The sequence below is a fragment of the Malaclemys terrapin genome, chromosome 15, assembly GCF_027887155.1.
Source record: "Malaclemys terrapin pileata isolate rMalTer1 chromosome 15, rMalTer1.hap1, whole genome shotgun sequence".
Lineage (NCBI taxonomy): Eukaryota > Metazoa > Chordata > Testudines > Emydidae > Malaclemys > Malaclemys terrapin.
The window spans coordinates 25,733,588-25,757,267 of record NC_071519.1 but is presented as its reverse complement, the minus strand read 5'-3'; positions in this window follow the sequence as shown (position 1 = coordinate 25,757,267).

Here is a 23,680-nt window from a genome sequence, read left to right as displayed (position 1 = left end):
ACGGGAGCTAGAGGTGTAATTTCCAACTCAGGAGGTCATACCCACACTAGCTCTGATCATGCAGGAATGCTAAAAAAAAATAGCATTCTAGTCACAGCAGTGCAAGCAGTTGGGCAGGCTACCTGTCTCAATTACAATACCCTCTGAAACCCTCAAGAGGCAAACCCATCCTACTGCTTGTGCCGCCGTGACTGCACCATTATTTTTAGCGCTCTGGCGAGAATGGGTATGCCTACTCAACCTGGAGATTACACCTTTCAGCTCCAGTGTAGACATACTCTCAGGAGTTACCGTAACATCCATGAATGCAGTAACTAAGCACTGTAAAACCTGTGATTAGGTAGACATAAATGCACAATGTGTAACATTAGCATCCAATAAATCACTTGATTGTCTCTTTCCTACAAGCGCAGAAAACAAGGGTATTTTAAATGAATAGATGTGCAATATCCTGAGACCCATGAAGAAACTTCAGTCAGCTACTGTGTTTAACTTCATAATCCACCATCGTTAAAGACAGAATAAAATGTTAATATGGTGCAGCAGCACAGATAAAAGCAGTCTTCGTCCAAAACCCTCAACATTTTATGGGCTAGCAGGCCCCAGAGGCCTCTAAGATTACAACTCTTTGGTCTCTGCAACACAATTACATCACACACGGTTGCCTGAAAAACATGAATGCTTTGTATCATTTGATTTACTGTTCAAAGCTACTTCTCTATTGATATTTAAAAGATACGCCTAGGTAAAATAAAGCTTCAGATGTGCAGTGTTACAAGCTCCAGAGCCTGTAAACAAGTTTTATACCCTCAAAAATATATTGAGCACAAGGCATATTATGCATTTTAATTCATAAGGAAATCAACTAAACTGGATATCTTTATATCTCTTGATTGCTAAGAGAGCTATTCCCATAAAAAGTCTTTTAAAAATACTTCAAGCCCCATTTATTAATCAGTATCACATCACATCCATAGCAATCTGACTTTTAAAAAGTATGGATGCACAGTTATATACACACACAAGATAGCTCATTCACAACTCAAATTCACCCATCTCTTGGAATACAGTCGCTTGTTAAATAGTTCACATCAACGCTTCAGGATAATGTAGCGACCTCCAGATTCCAGACCACGGTTTTAGAAAAGCCAAAGAAAAAGTCAGCCATTGCGGGTCCTTTCCAGGTATTACATGGAGGGCACTGCACATTGGGGCAGAATTTGGAGGAAATTAGCGAGTGCAGCATTAATACTCATGCCGTGCATACATGATCAATGAAGCTTAGAATATCTCTCTAGTAAGGAGCTCTTGGCAGCCTGGAACGTAGAAGGGAAGCAGAGAAGAAAATGGATTTAATGAAACGACACAGAGAATTTACCTACGTGTTGTGTAATTCCCCCAAATTGGAACTGGATAGCATACTAAGGCTTGTCTTCACATACAGCACAATAGTGGTGCAGCTGCGCTGCTGTAGCAAGCGCTTTAGAGAGCTTCTCCCGTTGGCGTAGTTAATCCACCTCCATGAGAGGTGGTAGCTGGGTTAATGGGAGAAGCCCTCAAGTTGACATAGTGCTGTCTACCGGGGGTGGGGTGTGTGTGTGTTAGGTCGGTATAATTACGTCACTCGGGGGTGTGGATTTCTCACACCCGAGTGACATAGTTATATTGATTTAGGTCTGTGATGTAGACCTGGCCACAGTGTGTGAAGAGTTCCAGGGGTTCTTTAACAACAAGCACCCAGGAGAGCATGGGATTCTCTCTCATCTGAAAACTGGTCCTTAGAGACTTCCCCATCCATGTATTGATGGGCCTGTAAATAAAGCATGACGTTTTATAGCTGTAGATGAAGCTAAAATAGCTTCACCATCCTGGAGACAATACAAAAGAATATTCACGTTTCTAGTGCCCATGATTCACACCCCTCTTCCAACTTGAGTCCCCCAGCATCCGGATAAGCACATTTAAGGAGTGAAATTGAAAAAAAAAATCCCCATAAAAATTATATTAATTCTCCTACTGCTAATTAGCAGCAATAATATAATGACTTTTTTTTTTGTTAACAAGGAAACAGAAGTTACTTAACTGTCCAATTTATTCAGTCAGCTATTTTCAAATCATAAATATGTATTTGCTTTGAATTACAGAGTTCAAATGATACTTAGGAAAATAGTGCACCATATGGAAATGTGATTAGCATATCAGAATACTGCATCATGCCAGACGTTTTTTTTAACAACTACCGTAGCCAAGTGCTTGCAGTAAGAATTGATATCTAATAAGTCTCTTCCATTAGTTCTCCTCGTTCAAGAGAGGAGAGTATCCCACATAGCATTTCCCATATGGACATCGGGTAGTACTTGCCAGTGCAAGGGTTATTATAATTGGGAAAAAATCCCCTAAATTGTTGCTATTTTTTTGAGTACCCAAATATACGTTGGGCAACTGGCAGAAAATAACGGGACGGATATGGGCCCTGCTCAGAAGAGTTCTGAACCTAAATACATCAGAACCAGTCAGGGCCACGGACTAAAAGGCTGCTGGGGAAAAGGCAGAGGAAGGTGGACAAAGGCTGTGTGTGATGGGGTGTACAAACCCCATACTGAGCAACAAGGGGTTAAGGAACTACGCTGAGCTCAGCCAGCCCTGCCCTGCCACACCCGTAGCAAAGGGACCAACTGGAGAAGGAGCTAAAAGACAGGAGAGCAGCTCATTTCAGGCAGACCAGGGAGGAGAGTAGACCTGCTACCAGCAGCTCCAAGGAGATGAGCTGAGGGAAGGCAGAATCTCTTCCAAAACAACTGCCCAAAGGCCCCTCCCTGAGGGAAGGGAGGGCCTGCTGCAGAGGCAGCCTGAGAGGAAAGCATTGCCCTCTCATATAAACTGGACTGGAATGATCCCCTTTATTTTTGTTTGGGCTACCCCGCCAGAGGAAAGGCTTGGACTGAACTGGCCCAGGAGGCTGGGCCATACCCCAGGAAGAGGCACTTGCCCTCACACTGCCTTACCCTAGGTGGCAATCATGGGACAATTGCGGGGAGGTGGCAGGAAGTGGCCCAGGGAGGGCTGGCCTTAAACCTCCCCGCCTGGCAGAGCACTGATAGCCCTCAAAGGGGCATGGGTCAGAGTCTGGTGGAGTGGTAGTCGTTCTCACTTATCCCATTGCAGTAAACCCATCAGAGTCACTGGAGTTGGCCTGGATTACTTCCCACCATTGTAACTAAACAGAAATTTGCCTTAAGATTTTACAAGCATATGAAGCTGACCTTGTACCCTATAGGGCTAGCTTGCCTTTATTATATTCACTGCCTTGCCTTCATTATATTCTGTCTTTATTATATTCAGCAGTAATACAAGGAACCTACAGGCCTGTATGCTGTGAGACATTAGCTTTGGGTGGCCCCTGAATCTAAGTATCATCATTTTCTTTGGCATAAATAGCCTGAAACTCACTCTACTGGCACGAGTGTTTAAAGGCATCCCATTCCTGATGGGTAAGCTGGGGTGTCTAACAGTGACACTCATCCTGATGCTTCTCAAGGCCCTGTCCACACAGATCCCTTCATGTTCTCCTTGAAGTCTGTGGTGCAGGAGAGAGCACTGACTAAATCAATGCCTGGCCCCAACTCCCACTGATGTCAATGGAAAGCTTTTCATTGATGTAAGTGAGAGTTTGGTCAGTTCCCAAGATATGCGTTTGACCCAGGGAAGTTGAGGGGCAGGAGGCAATGGTAAGGGAGACACACAGGCAGCCACAAGTGATTTGCAGTGTGGCATCTTGACAATAAATTACATTTGCTTTGCAATGTTTCATTCACCCACAGTTCCTTAGAGCTACAATGAGACAACATCAAGATGCAAATATTGCAATACAATGTCACAGCATGCTTCAATATCTTTAAAGTTAAAAAACAAACAAGCCACACACCATGCATCAATTAAATAGCCCTCTGGCACAGAGTTGGGAGCAGTACAAACTTCCTCAGTGTTCGGTGTGGTTCAGCCCCGCAGTTCTGGTTCACACCCATTTCAGATCCAGGATGTTGCAATGATTATTTTAAATATAAATCAGGCTAGAGTACACCCCTCCCTTCTTGATTTACTGTCTTACACAACAGCCTGTATTTTCCCCTCTCTCAGAAACAATTTAACCAATTCCCCTGCATGATCTTGAATACTTCCCTTAGGTCACCTTGTATTCTAATAAGCCATTGTGCTGAACCTTTCAGCATGACACACATTCTTAAAGCCTGCAATTATCCTGGCTGCCCTGAATCACACCTTCTTTGGAGCAACAGTATTCTTCCTATAATGAGGGGCCACTTTGCAGGTTTGAATATCCTTGTGGGTGGCAAAGAATTTTACTCCTTTCAATCTCCTGTGTGTCTGAAGGAAAGAAGAAGCTATTACTGATGATACAAGACTCTACAAGTTAACTCTCTGCTCCAAACGTAACCCCATAGGTACGCTTCAATTTATCTTAGAGGTGAAGAGAGGGAAGGTGCCACTTTTAAGATTGGGGATGAATCATCTTTAATTTTACTCCCACCACACCTTCCATTTGCAACATGTTGCACGGGCATTTCCTTCTTCTTGGCATAGAGATTACTCTTATGAATGGATGGGTGGGTGTGAGGGGGGAAGAAGTGAGTGTATAAGTACCTAGATAGCCAGTCACTTTGGTTTTTTTTCTCCCAGTCAAAAGGACTAGTAGATCAGCTCCAGTAGGCAGCTGGATCAAGTTTACTGCTCTCAAGGCAGAAGTGTCTTGGATCAGAAATCTGATTTGAGAGGAAACAAGAACAGGAAGTAAAAAGAATGTAGCCAAATATTGGAATAAAAGATCCTGCTGTTACTGATTATCAGGGAGCAAAATACTTGCCCCCACCCAACACCAGATTGCTGGACAATTCTGGTGTAAGAAGGGTATAAATTTCAACTGGAATCAGTTGGAACATGCCCTCTGTTCGTCATTCCCCGGAGGTACAACAAGTAGTGATGGAGAAGCACAGCCTTATACACCACCCATCTCCTGGGGTTATTCTAAGAGTGTGTGTGTGTGGCGGGGGCCTCTATAATGACTGGATGTACCATATTTTCTCTTTTTCTCTCCCCTGCTGTCCTAGCTCTGCTCTCCTCTATTGCTCATCGGGCAGTTTTTGCTACAGGCAGTGCTGCTGCTGCAGTGTCTGTAGTTGAGAGATTGAATTCACAGAGTAGATATGCCATAGCAAAGGTCAGCATGGCAGCAATATAAACACGAGTGTCTACTCAGGGCCAAGAGGGCTGCAAAGAAGTGTCAATTCTCTTTTTCAATGTTCATATCCAAACTACAATGAAACAAGGTTAGGGGAAAATCTCATGGAATTCAGCTATTAACAGAGCAACAAGGAACATATTATCATTTATGTATATTGCACCTAGTGGCCTCAATTAATATTGGACCCCCATTGTCATAGGCACTATACAGACACCAAAACAAAGATGATCCCTGCCCTCCAGAGCACTTATATCCAAGTATAAGATGAGATGGCAGGTAACTGTTGCAAACAGACAGGGGAAGCAAATGGAAACACTACTAGTCAGCATGAAAAGCAGCAGACACAGAACTCCAGCTACCTAATCACTGTCAGCATCTGCCCTGAGGAGCTTACAGTCTAAATAGGATGGCAGACAAAGAGGGAGGGGAAGTGACTTCCCTTGGGTCACACAACCAGTCAGTGGCAGAGCTGTCTGTCTGTCCTAGGGCACTAAGTGCCTTCCACATAAGATTGAAAGTCCCTATTGGACTTCATGGGATCTCTGGCTCTTCTCCCTTTCTATAGTAAAAACTCATCTTGGGATAGAGTTTTCATTTTTTTTCTTTAGCAGAATCTTGGGTGTTCTGCATGTTAGACAGGGTGTCAGAACTCGCAACAGAGCCGAAGTCTCTCAATCCAGTGCCTTATTCATTCACTGGGCCATTTCTTAGGATCTTACTGAGAACGAATACATGACGGTGAGAGTGATTTCCCTCATGTATAAGAACACAATCCATACAGATACTGGGAAATGGAAAGTTTTCGCAATGCCATTATGTCTGTATGGAAGGAACAAGAATGCATTCCTTGCAGATATTCTGAGACACCTAGGCCATTCTGTGAAAGAACAAGAATATACTCCAGATTCAAGCAACTGAAGTATTGTTTGGGATGTGCACCAAACAAGGACATTTGTAATGGGATTGAGAGAAGTGGGTTAGGGAAATGTTAGCATAGGGCGCTGCCTGGGTCTGTGATAGGAATCATATTCTTGTCATACCTAGGGATGGTGTTTGCTGAACTGCAGGAGCTGTCCATGGTACTTAGCCTGGCGATGATTGAAAAGTTACCCCTACCGAGTATTTGGAATAGATTGGTAGAGAGACCTTGACATCTTCACTGTGACTGAAAATATAAATGAGCAGTCTGGACAAATTAGCTTATTGCTAAGAAGGAGCGTTCCTAATCAGAGCCATTCGCTTGCTTTTACAGCTGGAGGTTTTTCTGAATATTTGTAGATAATTAACAAATTTGTTAAATCTTCAGCTATATGTACCATTCCTTATTAGCTTTTTCCAAATTGAATCACAGTAATTGTGTTGAACTTGTTTCTGCTGCATGAAAATGTGCTGAAGATGAGCCCTCAACCCCACACCCTCTTGCTTTCATGGACAGGCACAGAGTCACCTATACAGAGGGAGAGAGAGACTGGGCCACATTTCACCCCTGTGCAACTCCAATGAGCACAGGGGAGGTTACATTGTCAATAAATTTAGCTCTGAGACCCTGTGTACATATTTGGGTCTAGAGCATGGGTGCAAGCATGTCCCTCGGACTGTGAAGGAGTACGTACACAGCCCTTGCTGTGGCTGGGTGGGGGGTGCATGTACTTACTTTCCTAATGTAAGCATGTGGGTGAGCATGTAGAGGCATGTGGGCTTTCAGGTGTAAACGTATACATCTCAGTGGGTGTGAGCATGCACATCCCTATGTCCTCTGTGTGTGTACATGCAAGAATACATGTGTTTATGTGACAAAGCCTGTGACAGAATAGTGAGAAAAGTTTAAACTCCTCAAGGATGGGAGAAGGTTAGATAAAAGTCAAGAGGTTGATTTTATCAGGACCTTGTGGGATTTTCTAGTCTGGCAGATCCATTACTTTTAGAAATGCTAACTGATTGTGTCTGAAGGGGGGGAAGAGAGGGAATGATTTAGATCATGTCCATTACCTGTCAGCAAATACCATCACACGCAACTTCAGGGAATGAAATAAGCAGATCTGGCATCACTAAGTTTGACTTTTCCCTTTTGTCATTTACTGTTATGTCCTCATTTTTTGCACTAAAAAGGGATTGAAATTTCAACACCAGGCATCTCTTCTTATTAAAATGTCCCAGGTTGCCCTTGCTCTCTTATTCCTCTAGGAGTGCGCCAGAATGAAAATCAACAGCAATTCATGGAACAGATACCCATACATTGGGTATAAAAGATACAGACTTTTATGTTCACAGATGGTCACAGATCTGCCTATTTCCTGTTAATATAGCCAGGTTGCAGAAACTTTTATCTGCTTCCTTCCTTCCCCTTATTTCTAGATCTAAAGAAGGGGGTAAAGTTTTTCCTCAGACTTGGGGGTACAGTATCCCAACTCAGCTCCCCCTTTTCTTCCTCTTCAAGTCTACTTTAACCAATAGCCTAAATCAAAAAGGCTTGAGAGGTAACGAAAAGACCCTACAAAAGGAACATCCTACATATCCCTTGCATTTCTTTCTGATGCAAAATATCTATCTCCAAGTCACACAGATAATGTTTTAGGTCATGACATTAATTGGGCTGTGTCTCAGATGGCCATGGAGTATTTTAATAAACAGCAAAGCTGACAAGTTGATTAAAATTGTATTTTCCTTCTCAAAGTCCTGTCTGGTCTTTTGATCTCTGGGATGTTGACTTTTCTCATGTCTGACTGGGAAGTGTCTGACCAATGTTCCCTCTAATTTTTTACATCCATGTGTGGAATGAATTTTGTTATGTGCATCAATATGGAGGTGATGTGTGGCGGGGGTGGGGCCAAGGGGTTTGAAGTGTGGGAGTGGGCTCAGGGCTGGAGTAGAGGGTTGGGTGCAGGGGGTGAGGGCTCTGGTGTGGGACCGAGGATGAGGCGTTTGGATGAGGCTCAAAGCCGTGGCAGAGGGTTGGTGTGTGTGGGGAGGGGATGGTGAGGGCTCTGGATGGGGGTACAGGCTCTGGAGTGGGGTCAGGGATGAGGGGTTTGGGGTGCAGGCTGCCCCGGGGCTGCAGCGGGGAGAGAGGAATGCCCCTAGCCCTCTCTCACGGCAGCAGCCCAGTGCTGGAAGAGAGCCTCTCTCCCTGCCTCTCCCCACCTGCACAGCCTTTGATAGCTTGCTGTGCAGCCATGCAGCTTAGAGGGAACTTAGGTCTGATCAGTGGTTTAATTTTGTGTTTGTGTTCAATTACCATGTGTTGTTCCTCCTTGAAAGCACAGCTGTACTACCTATATAAAAGAAATGGCATGGAACAGGTTCCAAGTCTTTTCGCTTTTGGTGACTTGGAGTCCTTGTGGATAGTTCTCTGAAAACATCCACTCAATGTTCAGTGACAGTCAAAAAAGCGAACAGAATGTTGGAAATCATTAGGAAAGGGGTAGATAAGACAGAAAACATCATACTGTCTCTATATAAATCTATGACACCCACATCTTGAATACTGCATGCAGATCTGGGCGTCCCATCTCAAAAAAGATATACTGGAATTAGAAAAGGTACAGAAAAGGGCAACAAATGATTAGGGATTAGCGAACAGCTTCCATTTGAGGATAGATTAATAAGATTTGGATGTTTCAGCATGGAAAAGAGACAAGTAAGGGGGGGGAATATGATAGAGGTCTATAAAATCATGACTGGTGTGAAGAAAGTAAATAAGGAAGTGTTATTTACTCCTTCTCATAACACATGAACTAGGGATAACCAAATGAGTCAGCAGGTTTAAAACAAACAAAAGGAAGTATTTCTTCACACAGTGCACCTTCAACCTGTGGAACGCTTTGCCAGAGGATGTTGTGAAGGCCAAGACTAACAGGGCTCAAAAAAGAACTAGATAAGTTTATGGAGGATAGGTCCATCAGTGGCTGTTAGCCAGGATGGGCAGGGATGCAAAACCATGCTCGGAAGTGTCCCTCGCCTCTGTTTGCCAGAAGCTGTCAGTGGACGACAGGGGATGGATCACTTGTGAATTACCTGTTCTGTTCATTCCCTCTGAAGCACCATTGGCCAGTGTCAGAAGACAGGACACTAGGATATAGCCATTCTTATGACTTACTTCCAGATAAACTTGATTAGTTTATAAATCAAAACGGCATTCCATCCCAAAACACCCAGGAATCTGAAAATCAGGCTGGGTTATTTTTGCCGCTGAAATCCTCACCAGTTATAATGATTCTGCTATTGGAACATAGCTGGTGATTCTGTGGAAAATGCAGGAGACGCATCAGAACACAGCTGAAGCTGACATTTATTGAATGTGTGTCAATGAATGAATGAATGACAAGGTCCTTCAGTAGCTGCCCTACTTAAGGAGATTCCAGAGCTACAGCATGATGGATAGTGTCCATCTTGCTCTTAAAATGGGGGTTGGGAGCCAGGGGAGAAGACAGAGGTGGCTCTCACCTGGGCACACAGTGATTGTTCACCTTGTTCCATCTCCTATGTGCACACACAGCCAGCAACAGCTTAATTGGGTATATGCAGCCTTACAACCTGCTTCCCATCAATCTGAGCAGTTCCTTTGCACCAGCCACTAGTGCAAACTATCTGCTTTGCCAGGGAGACTCTAGGGAAATACTGATATTCTCATGCATGCATCAACCCTACTCTGTGGGATGGTACCACTTGTGGCAGGCGCAGGCAGGATGGTCTCTGCCTGCTCTTTTTGGAGTCAGATACAACATAATCATTGTCCACTGCTACCAGCTGGACTTGTCTACCCACTTCCAGATGTCATCAGCCAGCAGAGCAAGGTCTAGTGATTAGAGCAGGACTCTTGAGTTTTATTCATGTGGCTCCTACTGATTTGGAATAATGTGGGATAAGTCACTCAGCCTTTTGATGCCTCAGCTTCCTCATTTGTATAATGGGGCTATTGATACTCACCTTTGTAGAGAACGTTGAACGCCTCCAATAAAAGGTGCTATGTAAGTAGCCATAGTGTCCACAGACTTCTAGGAGCTACACAGTTACTCTGCTACACGGTTACTCCACTGGATCTTCACAGAGGCAACAGGGATAGAACTCAGATCCTCCTACTCCAAAAATGCATTACCCTGCCACCTTGAGCAACAGGAAGGTCTCCATTAACTGTAAACCGCGTAGAGCCTGTGAAACAGTGGAGCAGTTTTGAACCCATCCAGTAGAGAGCAGTAGTGTGCATGCACACTAGCTAGTTCATCAAGTTAAAACATTACTGTTATACACATGCTCCCCGTAGATGATCCGCTGGAGAAACAAATATACATGTAAGACAAAGTGAACTAGGCCCTGTAGTCTCTAGTGTTTATGGCTGACTTTGCTGTGTCTGCAATAGGCCAGTAGCTTGTCAGATGTACAAGATTAATATCAACAAAAATGCCCTGCAATCCCAATGAATCAATAAAGGCTCTGACACATACCTGTGCGCTGAATTAAACAGAGCTGACAGGTGGGTTGTAAGCACACAGTGTTTAACGATTGGACGGGGTGTTCTCTTTTCTCTCTCTGTTTCTAACAAGAATACTCCCTTTTGTGTTCCTGTGAACATGCTGTAGACAGATAATCCTGCACCGTCAACCAGCAAACGCCTGTGTAACAGCAGAACCAACGGCTTGTGGATGGAAACTTGAGAGGCAACACAGTCCAGCAGTTAACACAAATATAGTGATTTCCACCCTTGGGCTACCAGTGAGGACTCAATTTACGACCTTCAGCACCAAAAGCAAAGGCCTCTGTCACCTGAGCTAAGAGTAACTCCATCAGCTAGTGGCGACAGGCAGGCTCTTACCCTCTGTGTGGTTCAGCCACTTGAAGGGGATCCATCATTTAGTATGTCACACAGAGATTGAGAATTGGGAAATCTGCATACTAACTCTGCACTCACCCACTGTGTAAGTCATTTCTCTGGACCTCAGTCTCCCTGTCTATAAAATGGGGGCAATAATTCTGGCTTGCCTTACAGGGACTTCATTCATTGGTGCATGCAAAATGGTTTGAGATCTTTGGAAGTGGGAGGAAGAGGGCTGGATGTGTGTGGAATTTTGCATTGCCCTATCACAGATGACCCTTTAAGGCAATTGTATCCATGACTCTTTTCCATCAAGTCAATCAGAAAGTTATGGCCAGGTGCAGGGAGTTGGACTCTGTGCTCTCTGCTTTGTCAGGTTCATGCTAATGCAAGAAACCCAGGTTTTAAGTCATCACTGAGAGCTGGGTGGCTGAATGCATGCAAAGGGACTTTGCATATTCAGGATCTGTCAAAGGCTGCAAGATGCAGAAGAGTGGAAATAATGTTTGATTTTCCCCAAAAAATGAGTGTGAAAGTTAAACTTTCCTTCTTGCATTGCATAAATTTAGAAAAACCTCCCAAACAGGACACACCAAAATTGTTTAGTGATGTTAAACAGGCTACAAAGCTGGTGATCCCAACAAACTTGTGCTCTGAAAGTTTCCCCCAGCAGATTCCCTCTCATGTTCTCCACACTGGAGTATGAACATTATTTTTTATGGTCAGTTGCATGAATGTTTTGCTGCTCTTCCATTACTAATCATCCATTTTATTTTAATCAAGGCACTGTGCAAGCAGTGTGTTTTGGTTGTAGCCGCAGAGCAATGCATCAATCTGAACAGCTTTGGCTAGTTATAGACATTGTTTTCTCCATTGAGCTTGATCATGCTAACAACTAGAGCTGGGCCAACATAAAACACCTTTTGTGAATATTTGTGCAAATTTGGTTTTGGATGCATTTGTTTCACACCTCATGCTCTCTTTCCATAAATATCATAGCGAACACCTCTTCTAGGAAGCACATCCATGGAAACAGAATTCTGAGTGAGTAATTGATAATATTAATGGAAAGTGAACTTTGAATTTGCAATCACCTAAACATTACTGTGATTTAAAGTAAGGATCAGAAGGGAGCCATGTAATCTAAGTGGCCAAACAAGACCATTTGCATTTTGGATTAGGAGCTAGAGACCAAGAATTATTCACTGAAGTTATTCAGCCAATAATTCTAAAAAAACAAATAGGTTGTGAGATATTTGGGGAAGGGGTAGGCTCATGTTTGTACAACACCTAGCACGGTGGGACTCCACTTCTCACTAAGCATTACAACAATACAAATAAATAATTGGAGAATAAGTTGTAGTGTGCTCGTTTAGCTTGACAAATGATGCCTTGCTGTTTATTATTCATTATAACTTGTTTCCCCATCTCTAGTGAGAATATGACTTGGGGATCCTGAAGAGGTCGATGCAAAATTCTTGCAATCAATAGCCCTGCACCTTCTACCATTTGAATTGTTATCCATTGCATTGCATTTGTTAGGTTTATATTATAAATACCTCAGGGCAGAGACTGATTTTACATGATTTGCAAAGATTTGTCTGCTCTCATAGCATTCTCTAAAACTAAAACATTTATTTTAGTTTAAACCCATTACGTTTAGGTCTTCTCATTAAGATTTCTCATTAATTGTTATCTTAATGATTAAAAAAACCCTACCTTCCATAAATATAGATATAGTCCAGATTACAAACTCTCACCCATCCCTCAGTGACCTCCGTATATTTAACTCATTTAATCATTGTCTATTCATCCATTCTAGAACTCGAACACTGAAAAAGTATTCATGAGCATTAAAATACTTTAATTTGCATCAGTGGTTCTGTGGCCCCTTTAGCTTGTTTTCTGCAAACATTTCTACAAGCAAGTGATCGTACTAAAGATTCTGCAGCAAGCATTGTAAGCCAACATGCGAATCTTCATACTTGTATTAATGCCAGAAGTGTTTAGCAGTCTTTCTGAATGCTCAGTTTGGGAGACATTGAATTAGGGAACAGAAAAAATACCATGTGACACAGATAACCAGTCACAAACATTCAGAGCAACTGTCATGATGATTACAGTTTGCAAGCGACCTATAGGTTGAAATATGCCTATATAGACGATTCAGATAAACAGACTTTAATAAGTCCATCTGTTCACAGATGATTTGAAGAGAAACAATTAAAGAGAAATTATTAATTAATTATTATTAAATTATTGAATACATTGTTCTCTACAAAAAACCCAACCCCTCTCAGCTTCAAGCTATTCTCCTTCCAAACCATAGGTCATCTCAGTTCTTTCAGTTTTCATTAGCATTCATGTAATTTCAGAGAATGCAGTAAGGCAACCAAATTAAAATAATAGTAGTCTAATGAAATAGCAGAAAATAGAACCTGCCCAGCTTGGAAAATATGGGGCAGTAGAGGGCAGTGAGAGCATTTTCCCATATGTTCTCTTTCTGCTGCTGAATAAACCCTAAATTAGTGTTCTTATTGCTTTCACGCTCATCTCTTTTCTCTTTCTAAGTGTGTTTAATCTGCTGTAAAATTGTTTTCATGGCTGCAGTGAATGTCATTGTAACTGTTTTACAATGTGCATTATCATCACTTTATAAAAGCTTCTGCCTTCTGTATGCAAATCAGTGTCTTGCCTGCTGTCATTCAAGGTGCACCCCTTGTCTAGCTTTACTAAGCAATCCTCCATGTCACTGACTGGCACAAATGCCATGTCCTCTAGGGGCGACAATCAATCACTTTGGATCTGTACCACAAGACTGGAAATCATTCCTAAAATGAAAACTGAACTTGGCCTGAATCTTTGAAGCTCATGAAAGTTTTAGGTAACTTTATTCCATTCTGCAGCCATTGCTGCACTCCTAAATTGAACCATGAAGAAATAACATAGATGGTCCTGATGGAGTTTCCATCCTCGCCCAGTTCAGAAGACAAGGCCTCCAAAGAGTTCATAGGAAAGTCCACATCTGGGTGTTGATTTGAATCAAACCTCTGAGCCATCCATTGTTAATATAAAACAAAGAAAGTAAACTCTGCAGGCCAAACACAACCCTTGTTTATCCCAGCATCTTCCCAGTGACTAGAGAGGTTGCACGTGTGTAAATGAAGACTTCTGTTACCCTTTCTTTTGCCTTGGATTCTGAAACTGGAAGGGGTATCAAGGACAATGCAGAAATCCTTGGATGAAATGTGCTATACAAATATAAAGTATCTCAAAACAATTTACAAATATTGGGGGACACTTTAGAATAGTTTCTTAATGGACCTATGCACAGTTAATACAAGATCTTCCAGCAAACTTTCTGTCACACAAAGGGTGAAAAGTACTGCTACAAGAGTGCAGGAAACAGACATTCTGTAGGGAACTAAGCACGCACACACACATGCTGAAGGGAAAGAAGATTTCAAAATAAATGTATCCCATAACTGCTTTGATCCGTGCTTTGCCCAGTTATAGTACATGGCTTTATGGTCCCACTGTGCTATTCAGGAAAATAAACTGTTATTGCCTCACTACAGCTGCAGGAACTGAGTTGTGGACTTCAGGATATCACATCTCCTCTCAACGGAACTTAATAAAGAAGAGATATTCCATAAGGTTTTTCAAGAGATGTGCTGCCAATTCAATCCAAAAATGTCAACAGAGAGGTACTGACAGCTATGGGTAGTAGGGAGAACTTCCGGAAAAGCCAGGGCTTGATTCTCGCCTGCCTGACACCTCATTCACACTTGTGCAAAGTGGGTGTAAAATGCATCTGATTTTAAAGTTACCCTCCAGTAGAGCAAGCAAAAAGCTTATAAACCCTTTAGTCTGTGATCTGTAAAATTCCAGGAGCCCATACAGCTAAACACAGGGTAGGTATGAAGGCCATAGAGAGGGTGATATTTTCTGTCATGGAATGAGTCACTGGAGCAGGGGATAAACCAAGCTATACTGACTTCTCCATAACATCCATCCTCTTCCATGGTGAACAAATTTCAGTGCAGTGACAAACCTTAATGCCTTGGGCCCTCAGAGGCATGTCACAATGCTGATTGGTGGCCTTAATATTGCATTTACCAGACACTAATTGGACTTAACCAGTTAGCAAAGTTTCCCTGCTGACCCCAGCTCTGTGATTTGACTCAGCTATGGTAGTGTTCAGGATGCACACTGCAAGATTCAAAACAGTCTTCTCAAACCACCACCATATGAGCCACAGGGAGCTCTGCCAGTTGAGCCACACATTGATAGAAAGGAACATACTCTGCAAATCAAGTATAATTAGGCAGGCCAAAAAAGAATTTGAAGAGCAACTAGCAAAAGATTAAAAAAACATTTCCTGTTAGTTTTTGTAAGTATGTCAGAAGTTTGGAAACTGCCAAACAATCAGTGGGGCCACTGGATGATCAAGGTGCTAAAAGAGCACTCAAGGAATACAAGGCCATTGCAGAGAAGCTAAGTTAATTCTTTGCATCTGTCTTTACTGCAGAGGATATGAGGGCGATTCCCAAACCTGAACCATTCTTTTTAGGTGACAAATCTGAGTGACTGTCCGAGATTGACGTGTCAATAGAAGTAGTTTTCGAACAAATTGATCAATTAAACAGTAATAAGTCACCGGGACCAGTCGGTATTCATCCAAGAGTTCTGAATGAACTAATATGAAGTTGCAGAAATACTAACTGTGGTTTGTAACCTATCACTTAAAATCAGCCTCCATCATATAGCTATTGTGATGCTGATTTTTAAAAGAGGCTCCATAGGTGATCCTGGCAATTATAGGCAGGTAAGCCTAACTTCAGTACAAAGCAAATTGGTTCAAATTGTAATGAAGAACAGAATATCAGACACAGATAAACACAATATGTTGGAGAAGAGTCAACGCAGTTTTTGTAAAAGGAAATCATGCCTTGGACTTTCAGAAAGCCTTTGACAAGGTCTCTAACTAATGGCTCTTAAGTTAAGTAGACAGTCATGGTATAAGGAGGAAGGTCCTCTCATGGATCAGTAACTGGTTAAAAGACAGAAAACAAAGGGAAGGAATAAATTTTCAGTTTACACAGTGGAAAAGTAAATAGCAGGGTCCCCCAATGATCTGTACTAGGACCAGTGCTGTTCAAAGTGTTCATAAATTACCTGGAAAAAGGGGTAAAACAGTGAGGTGGCAAAGTTTGCAGATGATGCAAAATTACTCAAAATAGTTAAGTCCAAAGCTGAGTGTAAACAGGTACAGAGGAGTCTCACAAAACTGGAAAAAGTCCTGTGGCACCTTATAAACTAACGGATGTATTGGAGCATAAGCTTTTGTGGGTATTTCGTCTGACGAAGTGGGTATTCACCCATGAAAGCTTATGCTCCAATACATCTGTTAGTCTATAAGGTGCCACAGGACTCTTTGTTGTTTTTTACAGATCCAGACTAACACGGCTACCCCTCTGATACTTCACAAAAGTATGGGTGACTGGATAACAAAATGTCAGATGAAATTCAATGTTGATAAATGCAAAGTAATTCACATTGGAAAACATAATCCCAACTATACACACAAAAAGATGGGCTCTAAATTGGGTGTTACCACTCAAGAATATGAAAAATTTCTGAAAATATCTGCTCAATGTGCAGCAGCAGCCGTCAAAAAAGCTAACAGGATGTTAGAAACCATTAGAAAAGGGATAGATAAGACAGAAAATATCATAGTGCCACTATATAAATCCATTGTACGTCCACACCTTGAATACTGTGTGCAGTTCTGGTTGTCTCTTCTCAAAAAAGAGATATTAGAATTGGAAAAAATATAGACAGGGGCAATAAAAATGATTAGGGGCATGAGAGAGCTTCCATATGAGGAGAAATTAAAGAGACTGGAACTGTTCAGTTTGCAAAAGAGACAACTATGGGGGGATACCATAGAGGGCTATACAATCATGAATGGTGTGGAGAAAGTTAATAAAAAGTGTTATTTACAGCTTCACATAACATAAGAACACAACAACAATAAAACTAACAAGCAGCAGGTTTAAAACAAACATAAGGAACTACTTTTTCACACAACACACAGTCAACCGGTGGAACTTGTTGCCAGGGGATGTTATGAAGGCCAAATATATAACTGTTCAATAAAGAATTAGACAAGTTTAAGGAGGATACGTCCACCAATGACTATCAGCCAAGATAGTCAGAAATGTAAGCCCATGCTCTGATTCTCCCTAAACCTCTGAGTGGCAGAAGCTGGGACTGGATGATGAGATAGAGTGCTCAATAAATTGCCCTGTTCTGTTCATTCTCTCTGAAGCATCTGTCACCAGTCATTGCTGAAAGACAGAATATGGTGCTAGATGGACCATTGGTCTGACCCAGTATGGCCACTCTTATTATGTGATGTTAGCTCTTATATAACCCATAACATTGAGTTTGGTATTCTGGTCCTACCTCTCTCTCTGTAGAGACAAGTTTTCAGGATCTTTTGTCCTTCCTCCAACACAAGCGAATATCATAGACTTGACAAGAGGGAATAATGGAGACAGCTGTTTCTCCTCTAACACTGTTAATATTTATGTCACCTTCACCAACTGGAAGTTCAGCACAAGGAACAGCTGTCCAAGGCCAGAGTGTGTCAGTGACAGAGCCAGGAACAGAATCTAGATCTTCCATCACCTTGCCCTGTGTTCAGTCCACTAGCCTACAGCTACAAGAGACAACTTGCCTCACACAGCATCAGCAAAGCGGTCAGCCAAACTTTCTGACTGCAGCCCCTTCATTATTTACTGATGGTGATTCAAGAGGCATGAGGAATACGGCTGGTATTTCAGATCCTAGCTGCAGAGCTGGTAGTTAGCATAATCACCTTTAGACTTGTATACTGGACAGATCTGATCTAGGTAGCTATTGAGAAGTAATAGGAACCCCCATGAGGTTATTTTACAGCATCACTTCTCTTGCTATAAACACACTCCAAGATTACTTAGGCAGCCGAGTTTTCAAGATCTGCTTCCATTTCAGCATATAAACATTTGGCGATTCAATGTCACCCCTTGTTCATCTTTCCCTAGGACAGAGAAACCCACAGGGCATATGGAGCTATCGGATAATGATAATGCCCCTGGATCGCAATGTAGTCAGTCAAACCGATACATACACGCACATATAACATGCCCCATATTTAGAACCACATCATACTCTCCATCCATGTCAATGATTTCAATAGACAGCTGATTTACCCTCCTCCAAAGCCTCATCTGTCGGCACTTAGGGAAAGTGTGGTGGTGATTAAAACCCCAGTGCTGACATTTCTTGGGTTGCAAAGTTTTGCTGAGTTTGAAGTGACATTGCATGAATTTGATAAAGTAGATAATGCTCAGTTCTAATAGCAGTTCCCATGCACATCCGAGAACCCCCCATGGATCATACAGCCCACACTCTGCCAGCATATAGGGAGATATTTATAGCATCGAGAAGTATTCTGTAAAGCATACACACATTACACTGGATAATTTATGAGACGTTTCATTGCAAGGGGGTTCACATTTAGCTCACCGCAGTTTGTTACAGTTACATATACAGCACATACATAAATGTATTAGGAGTACTTATGGGTCACATATTATAGTACAAAGAAAATAGGGATCAGAGGATATTGAAAGTCACCTAGTCAAACAGGCTGCTGTGCAGAGATGTGTAGAATGGGGATGGTGAATTAGATCTGCTAGAAGAGAGGATGACAGGAGCTAGGATATTGGAAGACCTGGAAAGGAGAGAGGTTGTAGGCAGATAAAGGAGGTTGTTCTTTCAAGTATATCAAAGATAAGGGGCTAGACAGAAATTATCCCTGATGTCACTCAAAGGACTCCAGTGGTGATGCAGAAGAAGTGGATTCCGTCTCTAGAGAGGGGAAGGAAAGGAAGCAGCAACACAGATTTGCAGAGTAGAAGGCTTGAGACTGCAGCCTGCAAATTGCTACCTGGTGTCCTTTACTTGGCAGGTCACCCAGCCTTATGACTCCAAATTCTGAAGCTGGAGCAGTCTTTTCACTACATGTCTGTACAGCACCAAGCACAACAGGGCCCTGATTAGACTGAGGTGTTAAAGTGCTACTGCAAATTAAGTGTTAAATAACAGAGCTGGGTGAATAACTGACTGTCAGTTCATGAGCAGTGCCAAAAAGGTCATTACAAATTTCATTTTGAGTCCAACACAATGTTTTATTTCCAGGCATTTTTAATATAAAAGCAAAGGAAAAGAAGGGCTAGATTCAAGAAAGAGGAGGAGGAGAAGAAGGTGGTGGTGGTGGTGGTGCCGCCTCTCTCCCCTGACATACAATAGTCTGGGCACTCACCTAGGATGTGGGAAACAAAGTCCAAATCTCCAGTCTGGAGCAGAGATTTGAACCCAAGTCTGCTCCCGCCCAGCTGAGTGCTCTAATATGAGGCTAAAGGCTATTTTGAGGTGGGCTATTCTCAATCTCTCCTGCTGAAGCTGTTCCACTTTGTATAAATAATATAATGATTCATTGGAGCAGGGACTGGAACCCAGGTAGGTCCCCACCTCCCAGATGAGTGCCTGAACCACGAGACTAGAGAGTCATTCACATTCTCTCTCTTTGCCCCAATGGCTACTGAAGCATATTGTTTTCACCCCTCAGCTCACAGACAGCCGAGGAGTGAGAGCCACCGCCGAATACCATATAGGCTGGTAGACAGGGCAGTACCACTTCCTTCACCTCCATTTTTGTGAACGGTGCTCAAATCCCCCTGGTGACTCTAGCCCCCTGAAAAGTCAAACTATTCAACAAATTTGTGTCAAAGTTGCATATAGTTTGATCGACTCAAAACTGCATTTTCTGAAGAATTCACAATGTTTTGTTCAGCTCTATTGAACAATAACGTGGTACTCTCCTAAAACTCAACATTTATACATGGGATGGATAATACTTCATCCAAAATAAACCAACATTTAAATAAGGTTTGGGACACACTTCAGTTTTACATCCCTCTTCAGTTCCTGACCACAGGCAGAAGCCAATGGAGCTGCAGATCATGAGAGAGGCTATTCTGCTCTATTCCTAACCTAGCCAGATCCATAACACACTGGAAATCTTACAAAGAAAGCCTGTTCTAAGGAGGTTTCCACCCTTACCTGTATAGTAGGAACACAGAGGTTTAAACTGCACAAGCTTTTGAGCGCTTTCCATCATTCATACTTATTTACAACAGATTTATCATGGACTAGTCCTGCAATATTAGTGCCTTGTACTTATATAACCCTTTACATCCTCAAAGCACTGAACAGACTAATACATACCCCCACCCCCATCTGTTAGGGTAAGCATTACTATCACCCTTCAGACAGGTGGGGAAATTGAGGCACAGTGGTCAATATCCTCCTTTTCTAAGGTCCTGAGCACCTGTAGGTACCACTGAAGCTAATGGGGGCAAGCAAGCACTCAATCAGAACCTTTGAAAATATATCAGGCCCTAGCTAACTTAGTGCAGAACCCTGGATTCCAGTCACTGCATAGCACTGCTTCTCTTGCTGAAGTGGCCAAGCAAGGCAGGGATGGGTGAAGATGTCTCTGGAAAGCAAGAATGTCCGTAGTGTACTAAAATGGCTCCACAGCACCAAAGTCACCTTTTTCCAGGGCTGGATAAATCTGCAGTGCAAACAAAGAGTGACAGGCTCATCTGCCTTCACGTCACTCCAGCCTCCCAGCACATTTGTGCTGCTGAGTGTACAGGGACTTTTCCACTCAATTGCTGGCAATGAGGAATTTTCCACCATAAAGTGCCACGGTTCACCAATTAACACAGGAGGTGACTAGTGACACAATTTATATGCACAGCAGCTTTGAAAATTAGAATTGAAATCCCAGCTGAGAAGCAGAAGCCCTGGAAATTGAGTGGCCAGTCTCATCATTGTATTTGATTTTAACCACAGCTGAACCAAGGGTAGGGAGGAAAAGAAAGGAAGGAATTATTTTGGTATCTACTAGAGACACCCAGGGCCCTGTTTTACCCCCCAGGAGGAGCACAGAGGGCAACAGGTTAGGAAAGTCAAGGCAGAGTTTGACACATGTAGCAAGGGAGAGGCAGGAACTGGGTAAGGACAGGGAAACTGAGTCAAGCCACCTACACTCAATCTTCACCCAAACTGAACTTTACGTAGATTAACTAAACTTGCAATCTATCTCCTTTGGCTTTCTCATTTCTAGTACTGCCTTTAGCTCTTACCAGTGACAAATGGGATCAGAAGCCAGAGAAGCAAAACACCAAGATGGAAACTTTTATCCCTATATTTCTAGCACAGCAGGAAGCTATTTTATAGCACTTACTGGAAGGGCAGCCACTTTGCAGACCTATGCTAAGAAAGGGTCCTGCCCCAGAGAGTTTACAGAGAAACACAAAGATATAGGTAGAGGATATCACACACATGTGAATGCTGAGGAAATCTCCTAAGAATGTCTGTTCTCTTGAGATTTCCAGACAAGTCATGCAGCTCTCAGAAGTCTGGGCAGTTCAGATAGGTATCTTAACATCTAGAGGCTTCTTCAGAATGATCCTCTGAAGTCTGCAAGAGCAGCTCATCACGTCTGCCAGTTCCACCACATAGAAGTCAGGATAATTTTTTTAAAATAAGGATGACTTAAAATACATTTTCCACACAGACTGGCCATTTTAGAGATGGGATCACACAATACACTTCTGACCCACGTTAGGAAAACTTCAACGTTCAGGGGCTGGAGATGTTCTGATCCTGAGTTTTAGAGTGAGCTCATTATAAAGATAAGACCACTGCAAAGGTTAAGTGTGGATTCTCAATACCCCCAGACTGAAAGGATGTTCCAATCTGGAATTTTGGTTCATATCTTTAGACTGCAACAAAGAACTGAAGAACCTCATATCCAGAGGAGATTTTGCATTGACATTGTCATGATCCTGATGCTGTATGTGCACAATACAGCCCTCTACAGTATGAAAACAGAACTGACTCACAGTGTGTCATAGTCCCTATGCTGCTGTCCTCTATCTGCAGTGACTTCTGAGCTGCTGATTGGACTTTCAGCCATCAGCTGTCTGATACATTCAGCTTCCAGCCTACCGCACCCTTCCTTGGGAGGAGAGTGAGGAGCCGGGCTGGTTAACTCTAGGTGTGCTGCTCAGCTCTAGACCTTTGCTGCAGGTATCATGTAAATCCTTTGTTCACGGCTCAGGCTGAGGGACACAGACAAACCAAAGTGGAGGAAACTCAAAAATGAGCAGAGATGATTTTGTTCCCAAACCCCAAGTATAATTAATATTTTCTGTGAGTTCAGCTAAATTATTCTGAATTTCTGCTGCATGTGTTGTAACTCACACTAATTCACAATGCTTTGCACTCCTTTGTGCCTCTTATCTGAGGACCTTAGAGTATTTCACAAGCATTAATTGGTTAATCCTCACAACATCTCTGTGAGGTAGGGACATCTTGACCCTGCCACACCCCATGTTACAGATGGGGAAATTGAGGCACGGAGCAGTGAAGCAACTTTCCCAAGATGACAGCGCACAGTATCAAAGCAGTGGCATGAACAGGCTCTCACCACAGAGATCCTGTGTTTACATTCAGGATTTGTAAAGAACTCACAGTGATGAGGACAGTATAAATGCTTAGAGAGCATCATGAACAGAAGCCCAGTTGCCTGACTCCCAGTCCCTTGTCCTAGTCATTAGGCAGCATTCTTGCTAAAGCCAGTTTGCTGTGGGACAGAGGGATGTTTGTAAGTCCAAAATGGGGGACCATTGAGAGTGTGAATGATTTTAGGCCCTCCCTTGTCCTACAATGAGCTGTGCACAGGCAGATTCCTGTGCCCCCATTGACCTCAGCGGGTTGCATGCAGAACAGGTAAAGGTCTCATCAGTAACTCTTCTGCAGAATGGATGAATTCATCATTGCTAATCTTTGCTGGCAGCATGCAGTTCAGAGAGGTGTTCATGTGCTCATATCCTAGCCTCGGAATCTGAACCAAACCATCCATCTAATGCAAAGTTGGCTCAAAATATTTTCACTGTTCAACCTCTTGATCATTTTTAAAAGCAAAATCCATTTAGCGTGTTGAACATCCATATTAAATGACTCCCTTGGACCACAATCACTTGTTCCAATGCCTTCAGTATATCTCCAGTCTGCCTTTGCCTAAGAGGTGAAGCCAACCCATTTTTAATCTCTACTCTGGAAGCTGATTTGAAGAGCTTTTTCCATAACCCTTAGGGGTAAACATGCTATTTGCAAATATGCATTTGGAAAGGGGGAGGGAAAAAAAAGAGATGGGGGTGGAGTATTTTTTAAAAGGCCCTTTTTGCTTGCTGGAGCACTTGAGCTCGTCTCCAGACAGCAGAATGGTTCAGTATTACAGTGCTCTTCATCTTTTCAAAGAGCAAAACCAGTCACAGGCCACATTTTACAGTGGGCATTGAAACTGTGTCTGCCATCCCGTTGTCTCACCACTTTAAGGCATGGAAAAAAAAAGTTTGAATTCTCATTACTACAGGATGCAAGCAATAGTTGCAGAGGTCTGATATGTTTTCTCACCTCACTCTTCT